The sequence below is a fragment of the Amblyomma americanum genome, chromosome 4 (assembly GCF_052857255.1).
Source record: "Amblyomma americanum isolate KBUSLIRL-KWMA chromosome 4, ASM5285725v1, whole genome shotgun sequence".
Lineage (NCBI taxonomy): Eukaryota > Metazoa > Arthropoda > Arachnida > Ixodida > Ixodidae > Amblyomma > Amblyomma americanum.
In genome coordinates, this window is record NC_135500.1 from 70979625 (window position 1) to 70988771 (window position 9147).

Here is a 9147-nt window from a genome sequence, read left to right on the forward strand (position 1 = left end):
CCGGTATGAGTTAGAGCTAATAAGGCGACATATTTGAATCTTCTGGCGGCGATGTTATGTTACAAGTGAGTTCGATGATCAGATGGTGACACAGACGGCTCTCACTCACGCAGGCTTCAGCACCAACCACAACCGTGCAAAACACTTCCCATATCTCTCTCCTCACTTTGTGCTTCCTTATCAGAAGGATTTCCGCACTGTGAAAAGACTGCAACCACACTTCGTGCAGTGCGCAGGCTAGTTGCCCTGTGTATTTACTATGCTAAGAGCGAATCTGTGATCATTGAGCCTGTGGTTCCAGCACCTGTACGCTTGTGTACAATGTAAGTGCAGATGCCTGTGAGTGGTGCCTTGTAAATGACTCCCTCTTCGCACACATGTGCCCTATTTAGTTGTATGTGTAAAGGGAGTTGTTTGCATGATATTGCATGCTCACATGCAGCCATGCTTAAGTTGAAAAAACGGGCTGTTGTTTGAATCAAAAACTCTGAGAGCGAAGATATGCTCTCAGCCAGTAAATTCTTTGGACAACTTTGCTGCGCACTACAGTAGGTGCAGTTGCACAGTCTTTTGACAGTACAGAAATCCTGCTCACAAGGACGTACAAAGTGGCAAGAGAGATATTGGAAGCATTTTGCATGGTTGCGGCTGGTGCTGAAGCATGCGTGGGCGAGTAGTCGGAGTCACTACCTCATCAAGTGGGTCGCCTTTTCATTTCCGATTCATTTTGACTATTTTTCCTTTTCTTGTGCTGGTGATAGCAGCCATGAGTATAAATCCTTCTCATTCATCAATCCCGGTTAGCATTTTCGCTTCACTTGTGTTTCTTTTCCCACTACCTTCGTGTTTCACAGCGCCTGTCACAGCACAATGAATGATGAAACTTTATACACTAAGGCCTCTGCTTTGTTCCTTACTCACTACTTCATTCCTTGGAAGAGATTTGTAAGGTGCAAACAATGAGATGAACAAATAAAAAATCTTAGTGTCTTATTACGTTGCCTGTGTGCATGCATGCCAGATCCCGATACGTGGGCTGCACAGATTCTCTCAAATGTCTGCTTATGTGCTGCATCCTGTGACCACAGTCTCTACAGACTTTCTGCGGACGAGCTGCATCCTGCGGCTACACAGGCTCAGCAGACTTTCTGCAGAAAGAGTGTCCCAATTGACCGCTGGGAGGTGACAGAGGGTGACAGAAAGTCTGTCACCAGTCTTCACATATTCTGCGTCCTTGGTGAATCAAGGTCTACAAGATTTCTGCAGAAAGACTGCAATTTTTTTTGTAAGGGACAGGCAATGCATGTAAGAGATATTGGGCGATAATTTGAGGGATCTGATCTGTTACCTGCTTTAAACACCGGCACAACTTTGCTTATTTTCCAGTCTTTCGGAAGCAAGCCCGTAGTCAATGACTGCTCGAAAATAACTTGAAGGAATAGGCTAGAACTTTCCTTAGTACTCTTAAGAAATTTTGCAGGAATTCTGTCAGAGCCTGGTGCTTTCGACGTTTTAAGCCCATCAATTATTTTCACAATGCCTTCCGCTGCAATGTGAATGGGGGGCATTTGAGGAAAATTTGAATTGGGAACTGGTGGTATATTTTGAGGGGGCTCATGGGTGAACACCGATGAAAAATATGAATTCATTGTATCTGAGCGGAGTTCTGTGGGAACAGATGCACCACGTTCGTCAAACAAGGTGATGCCTCGTGAACGGTGAGTGTGTGGTGCCAGTATGGACCAAAATTTCTTTGGATTATTACGAATAATGTTCTTCAAGTCCTGATGAAAGAATTTCTTTTTACTGTGTCGTAATAACCGTGTATATTGGTGAAGACATGCCAGGTATTTTTGCCATTTAGAAGCGAAAGTAGAATTTTTCGCTTCACGGTAGAGGCGTTTCTTTTTATTCGATAGTCTTCTTAGTGTGTTGGAATACCACGGTTTCCTAGCATCACCGCGAATACGTATGAGGGGAACGTAAGCATCAATAAGCGATAAAATTTTATTTTTATAGAGTAGCCAGTTTTGATCTATTGTTCGAGCAGAAGAATTTAGGAAGTACGGAAAATACTTATTAAGCTCGGAATTAATCTTAGCGAAATCGGCTCTTTTGTAACTACGGATGTATTTTATTGACGGTTGTTTCATGGGGATTGGAATAGAAAGATCACACAACAGCAATTTATGATCACTGAGGAAATCAACACATGACAGTGACCGGATAAAATCTGGATTTGATACCAGGATAAGGTCAAGAATATTAGTGCCCCGGGTTGCTATTTTAACTGTTTGCATGAGGTTAAATGTGAGTACCATGTCAAGAAATTCGTTGGACTGACGAGAAGGTGCATACAGATTGTTCCAGTCAATGTCTGGGAAGTTGAAATCCCCACAGACCACATGTTCAGCATTTGGAAAGCGAAAATGCAAGTTTGAAAGGACACTGCAAAGATCGTCAACAAAGGTACTATCGGAATCAGGCGCACGGTAGCAAGCTGTGAGGATAACAGTGCTAGAAGGTAGAGATATTCGGACGCATGTTATTTCGTGGGTACAAGTAATCTTGACTGGAAATGAAGGTATACTAGATTTTACAAAAACCAGCACTCCGCCTCCTCTGCGCCCAACCCTATCAAGCCTATGAATAGTGAATAAGTTTTCATCGTCAAGTAACTCGCTGTTATCAACGTCAGAATTCAGCCACGATTCTGTGAAAATGGCAATGTCGGTGTCGTTGTCATGAAGGAGGGTTTCAATGGCCTCTTTTTTGGATAAATAACTGCAGATGTTTGTGTACATTACTGACATGACCTTATGAGCAGGTATTCTATTCCGGCTAGACTGTTGGTGAGGGGGAGTGGAAAATGGAAGCGTAGCCGTCGGCAGTGAGCGCTATGATTTGACCTCTAAAACAGAATCGGATTCGGTATCGTAGATAAATTGCTTTTCATCGATGATAAGTTTGTCGAAACGCATCTTGAACTTGCTGTTACATTCCTTGCCAAAAGCGTACAATTTCTGGCGGGCTAATCGGACTCGGGCAGAGTAGTCTTCACGTATTGCATAGGTTGATGTTTTGAGCTGCGGTATAGCTGACAAAATTTTGGTCTTATCTTTAAAATGAGAAAACTTAGCAATAATTGGACGGTTCTTTCCAGGCTTGAAACGGCCCAGTCTGTGAGCGCGTTCAATCGCGGTGTCACTGATACTGATGTCTAGTTCCTGTGAACAGAGTGATATTATATGCTGTTCTGACTGTGTCCATGTTTCGTCACTGGCATCTGGAATCCCAAAGAATATTAGATTAGATCGGCGAACTCGATTTTCCGCGTCATCACATTTGTCGTTTAGCTGTTTAATGTGCGTGGTCAATTTCACGCTTGAATCTGAGTCTGCCCTGCTTGACTTGGGATTTTCAACGCTTTTTTCCAGTGCGTCTACGCGCAAAGAAAGGTCGTTTACAAGTTTGTCAAATTTCGTTTGAGCTGTGCGGATGAGTGTAAGCTCTGCGAGTACGGAGTTCTGGGTGGCTTCTAATCGTGCTATTGCGTTGGCAATAGTTTCAAGTGTGACATCTGCATGACTGTCGACAGGTCCGGGATTTAGTTCGACATCGCCTGACATAATAAGCTGTAAGTAGACAATACACGCGTTGAGCGAACACATGCATGCGCAGCGTAACATCCTACGACAGGCGTCGCGTATGCCAGGGGGGCACGACACCGCTATAACGAACGGATCACTAGTGCAAACGCAAGTAGCGTGCGGTAAGTAACTGACCTGCATCAGAAAGGGCATTTTCGTGACCAAGTTCACTGTGGTGTCGTGCCCCAACTGGTTCCAAGGCGTCGGTGGCTTTTGTAGTGACCGGGTAGCACCTCCCAGGAAGATAGCTGAATGATGTTGCCAGGCGAACGATGTGGAAAGTGCTGGAAGCGGCGGCCGGTCAATGGCTTCTTCTTCAAGATAATGCTTGGCCGGTAGGTTCCAGGCGGATCCGTTGTGGTGGTTCGGCAGGAAATAGCCGACGTTGTCGTGGCAGACGAAAGCGATGCTCCAAAGGATAGCCTGCATCAGAAAGGGCATTTTCGTGACCAAGTTCACTGTGGTGTCGTGCCCCAACTGGTTCCAAGGCGTCGGTGGCTTTTGTAGTGACCGGGTAGCACCTCCCAGGAAGATAGCTGAATGATGTTGCCAGACGAACGATGTGGAAAGTGCTGGAAGCGGCGGCCGGTCAATGGCTTCTTCTTCAAGATAATGCTTGGCCGGTAGGTTCCAGGCGGATCCGTTGTGGTGGTTCGGCAGGAAATAGCCGACGTTGTCGTGGCAGACGAAAGCGATGCTCCAAAGGATAGCCTGCATCAGAAAGGGCATTTCCGTGGCCAAGTTCACTGTGGTGTCGTGCCCCAACTGGTTCCAAGGCGTCGGTGGCTTTTGTAGTGACCGGGTAGCACCTCCCAGGAAGATAGCTGAATGATGTTGCCAGACGAACGATGTGGAAAGTGCTGGAAGCGGTGGCCGGTCAATGGCTTCTTCTTCAAGATAATGCTTGGCCGGTAGGTTCCAGGCGGATCCGTTGTGGTGGTTCGGCAGGAAATAGCCGACGTTGTCGTGGCAGACGAAAGCGATGCTCCAAAGGATAGCCTGCATCATAAAGGGCATTTTCGTGACCAAGTTCACTGTGGTGTCGTGCCCCAACTGGTTCCAAGGCGTCGGTGGCTTTTGTAGTGACCGGGTAGCACCTCCCAGGAAGATAGCTGAATGATGTTGCCAGGCGAACGATGTGGAAAGTGCTGGAAGCGGCGGCCGGTCAATGGCTTCTTCTTCAAGATAATGCTTGGCCGGTAGGTTCCAGGCGGATCCGTTGTGGTGGTTCGGCAGGAAATAGCCGACGTTGTCGTGGCAGACGAAAGCGATGCTCCAAAGGATAGCCTGCATCAGAAAGGGCATTTTCGTGACCAAGTTCACTGTGGTGTCGTGCCCCAACTGGTTCCAAGGCGTCGGTGGCTTTTGTAGTGACCGGGTAGCACCTCCCAGGAAGATAGCTGAATGATGTTGCCAGACGCACGATGTGGAAAGTGCTGGAAGCGGCGGCCGGTCAATGGCTTCTTCTTCAAGATAATGCTTGGCCGGTAGGTTCCAGGCGGATCCGTTGTGGTGGTTCGGCAGGAAATAGCCGACGTTGTCGTGGCAGACGAAAGCGATGCTCCAAAGGATAGCCTGCATCAGAAAGGGCATTTTCGTGACCAAGTTCACTGTGGTGTCGTGCCCCAACTGGTTCCAAGGCGTCGGTGGCTTTTGTAGTGACCGGGTAGCCCCTCCCAGGAAGATAGCTGAATGATGTTGCCGATTTTTGTGACACGTGGACACCTTCTGGTCGTATGCGGCGTCGCTGAGATGCAGCCATTGCCTCTGGAATAACTTCATAAACCAGTTCACCTAGCCGACGAATAACCGTGTACGGGCCGAAAGAGCGGCGCAAAAGCCTTTAACTCAATCTGCGCGGGCGAATGGGCGTCCAAACCCAGACTCGGTCTCCTGGCTTGTATTCCGCGTTAAGTCTTCGTAAGTCTTAACGTCTGGCGTCTGTTCACTGGTGGTCTTTTATCTGCAATCGGGCAAGTCTTCGGGGTTATTCTTCGCGTTCAAGGTAGGCGGCGGCGTCGACGTCATCTTCTTCGGTGATGTTGGGAAGCTTGGCGTCTAGCGTGGTTGTGGCCTCCCTGCCATGGACGAGCCAATAATGCGTCATCTGGGTGATCTCTTGCGCAGCGGTGTTGTAGGCGAAGACAACGTAAGGCACGATGACGTTCCAACTCTTGTGTACGGCATTGACAGACATGGCGAACATATCGGCGATAGATTTGGTCAGGCGCTCGGTCAGTCCGTTGGGCTTCGGATGGAATGCAGTTGTCCTCCGAGGGCTCGTTTGGCTGTAGCGCAGGATGGCTTGCGTTAGTTCCGCCGTGAATGCTGTTCCTCTTTCCGCGATGAGCACTTCGGGGTTCCGTATCGCAGAAGAATGCACTCCACGAAATGTTTGGCGACACCTGCTAATTGTCCGCTCGGTAGGGTTTTTGCCTCGGCGTAACGGGTCAGGTGGTCGGTCGCTATGATGACCCACTTATTTCCAGACGTTGACATTGGGAAAGGGCCAAGCAAGTCCATGCCGATCTGCTAAAACGGCTTTGAGTGGGGTTCAATGGGGTTCAGAAATCCTGTTGGCTGGTTGGGAGGGGTCTTTCGTCGCTGAGAATCTTGGCAGGTTCACACATAATGTGAGCCAAAGTTAGACAGTTGGGAATAGTAATATTTGTCTTGAGTGCGGCGGAGCGTGCGGAAAACCCCAGATGTCCAGCGGTGGGCTCGTCGTGTGAAGCCTGTAGAACTTCGCGGATACAAGATTATACAAGAAGGTGGTAGGCGGTTTTTTTTCGGCAAAGTTCGTCACAATTACATCATTCTGCACCCAGAAGGAAGACTGTCCTCGCTTGAAAGAGGCGGGGAATGAAGAAACCTTGCCTTCCAAGTACTCGATGAGGCATTTTAGGTCGGGGTTCGAGCGTTGCTGCTGTGAAAAAGGGCTAAGAATGATGGGTCTCAGGAAGGCGTCCTCATCGTCGTCCGCCAGCGGTGCACCTACAGGGGCTCGTGTGAGGCAATCGCCTTCAGAGCGTTTGCGTCCGGGCTTGTAAATGACGGTGACGTCAAGCCCCCAAAGGCGCAGACTCCATCGAGCGAGGCCGCTAGAGTGGTCCTTGAAATTGGCAAGCCAGGAGAGCGTTTGGTGAACGCTGACCACCTTGAGCGGTCGTCCGTACAGGTAGGGGCGGAATTTCGGCCCACGGTGCTTGCGTCGGTATGAGCTTTGGTATCGGAGTTTCCAACCAAAGGCGCGAGAATCGGTGGGGACTGTAAACGACGCTGAAGTTCTTTTAAGATTTCTGCTTTTGTCGCTTGCAATTGAAATGGCACGTCTGCCATCGTCAGTTGGGTCAGCGGCTCGGCGATGCGCGAAAATTTTTTGTTGCTTAAGGCATTAGTGTACATGTATCACCACGTGTATTCTTCTATATGTAACTGGTAACTAAAAACGGCTGCAATTTTCTCTGTCATCCGGTTTCGCTTCCGAACGGCCGAACAATACCTGTCACATGCAGGCTTAGTATAATTAACACGTGGCATCAAAAAACATCAGTATTATCTCTGAATCTTTATTTCCTGTCATTCCAGCTGCTCGGGCAGGCTGACTTTAGTGTCATATTGAATGAAATGAGGTACGGATTTTTCCTGTTCTTGGTACCTAATGTGACATATACTAAACGGCTGTTGAAACCGTCACATCATTAGAGAAAAAATTGAATTGTGAGTTATTTTTACGCCTCAAGACAAAATTCAGGTATCCGTATTTGTAATAAACTGCATATCTCCAACCAATCATGTAATTTTAACCCAACGTCTCGAAGCCGACTCTGCTCCTTCTTCAGGGTTGACTGAGAGCAGCAGATAGCGTCTTTAAGTATGCAGGGGAGAAGCGGGTCAAAGGAACGAAGGCTGCGATGCGGAAGGCGTAGGGGAGGAGGAGGAAGGGGGTTTTAAGGTTGTTGGTCATGATGTCACACGGCAGGGAGGCGGTCAATGGCGACTTTGTTTCGATGAGTTGAAGAGCAAAGTTCCTAGGCATATACTGGGGCAGGTTTTCATTTGCGTGGCAGATGTTGTTCGGGGTGTTATTGATATGCCAGGATTCCAGGAGGAGCCTTTTATGGTAATTTATCTTGTTTTGGAGGATGTGGTTTTCTTCGAAGAGGATTCTATGGTCTGGGTCCTCGGGATGTTCGGCTACTGGATTGCGCTCTCTTGCGAAGTTCTCAACTTCGCAAGTGAGCGCATTCCTCTTTCCCTCCATACTTGGAGACACTAGCTACTGCCCTCAGTCATCATTAATGAAGGAGCCAAGTCGGCTTCGAAACGTTTTGTTAAAATTAAATTTTTGGGTCGTGACGTACAGTTCGTTATTTGTCTTCAAACCCAACCAGACAGGCAAATATGTGAAAATGTTTAGTTTTCAGTTACCCGTATGCATTAATGTATCATGCATCATTGCAAGGGAACGAACAAGCAACGAAAAGTTTGGTGTAAATCTCCTTGCCACAGGAAATGATTTGCATATTTCTGTGCATGGCTGCTTTATAACTAATTTTCTTTAAGCGATAGATTATTCTAAGTAGTATTAACAAACTGATAAGCATAACACATTATAAAAATATTAACATTCCCCTATGGACCTTGGTTTCAAACACTGCTGGCTCCGTTCAAAAGTATATATATATATATATATATATATGATCTTGGCTGGCCGATAGAAATACATCGATAAATCATAAATATTTTCTGCACCCCACCTAGAGTGGAGATTTCGAGCGTGGAGTGTATGACATGACATGCTGCTTTTTGTTTTCCTGACAGCTGACAAATGCACAAAAACCAGAGATTTTTTAATCGAAATTAATGCCCCAGGGTATCAATGATGGGTGAAGGTGTGATGAATGATGTAGTAGAGATTAAATGAATGGAAAAAGTTTAGCTGATTGGATGAAGTCCAGTAGAGAACGCTGGTACGGTCCCTGCGTCCAGGCAATGTATGAAGCAGGGTTGCTTGGTGAAAGACCTGCTACCATCAGGTCCCGGACCCTTGTAGTCTTGAAAGCTGGGCAGTCCCACAGTAAGTGATGAATGTCGGCTTCAATGTCCTTATGTTTACATGTCGGACACCCTGGCCATGGAAACAAATCTCGGTACTGAGGCCACATTCGAGTGCCGGCTGGTATGAGGGCAACCCCGACCCGGATCATCATAAGCTCAACCTCCTCTGCACGGGTAAGACCGCGGGGGAGGTTTACCGCACACGGAGAGATGAGAGCACGTGTACGGCGCCGGAGGAGTTCCTTTCTTAATGAAAGGAGGGTAAGGTTGTCCAAATAAAGGAGCCGAGGCGGTGACGAGTTTGTATTCGCAAGGCGGGTCGCTAAATCTGCCACGCTTTGATAGGTCAGCCGATCCCGTGGGATCCACTCAATACGTAATGGCTGCGGGATGCGTGCCACAAGCCGGTGGATGTCCCGACATATCGTTGGACAGC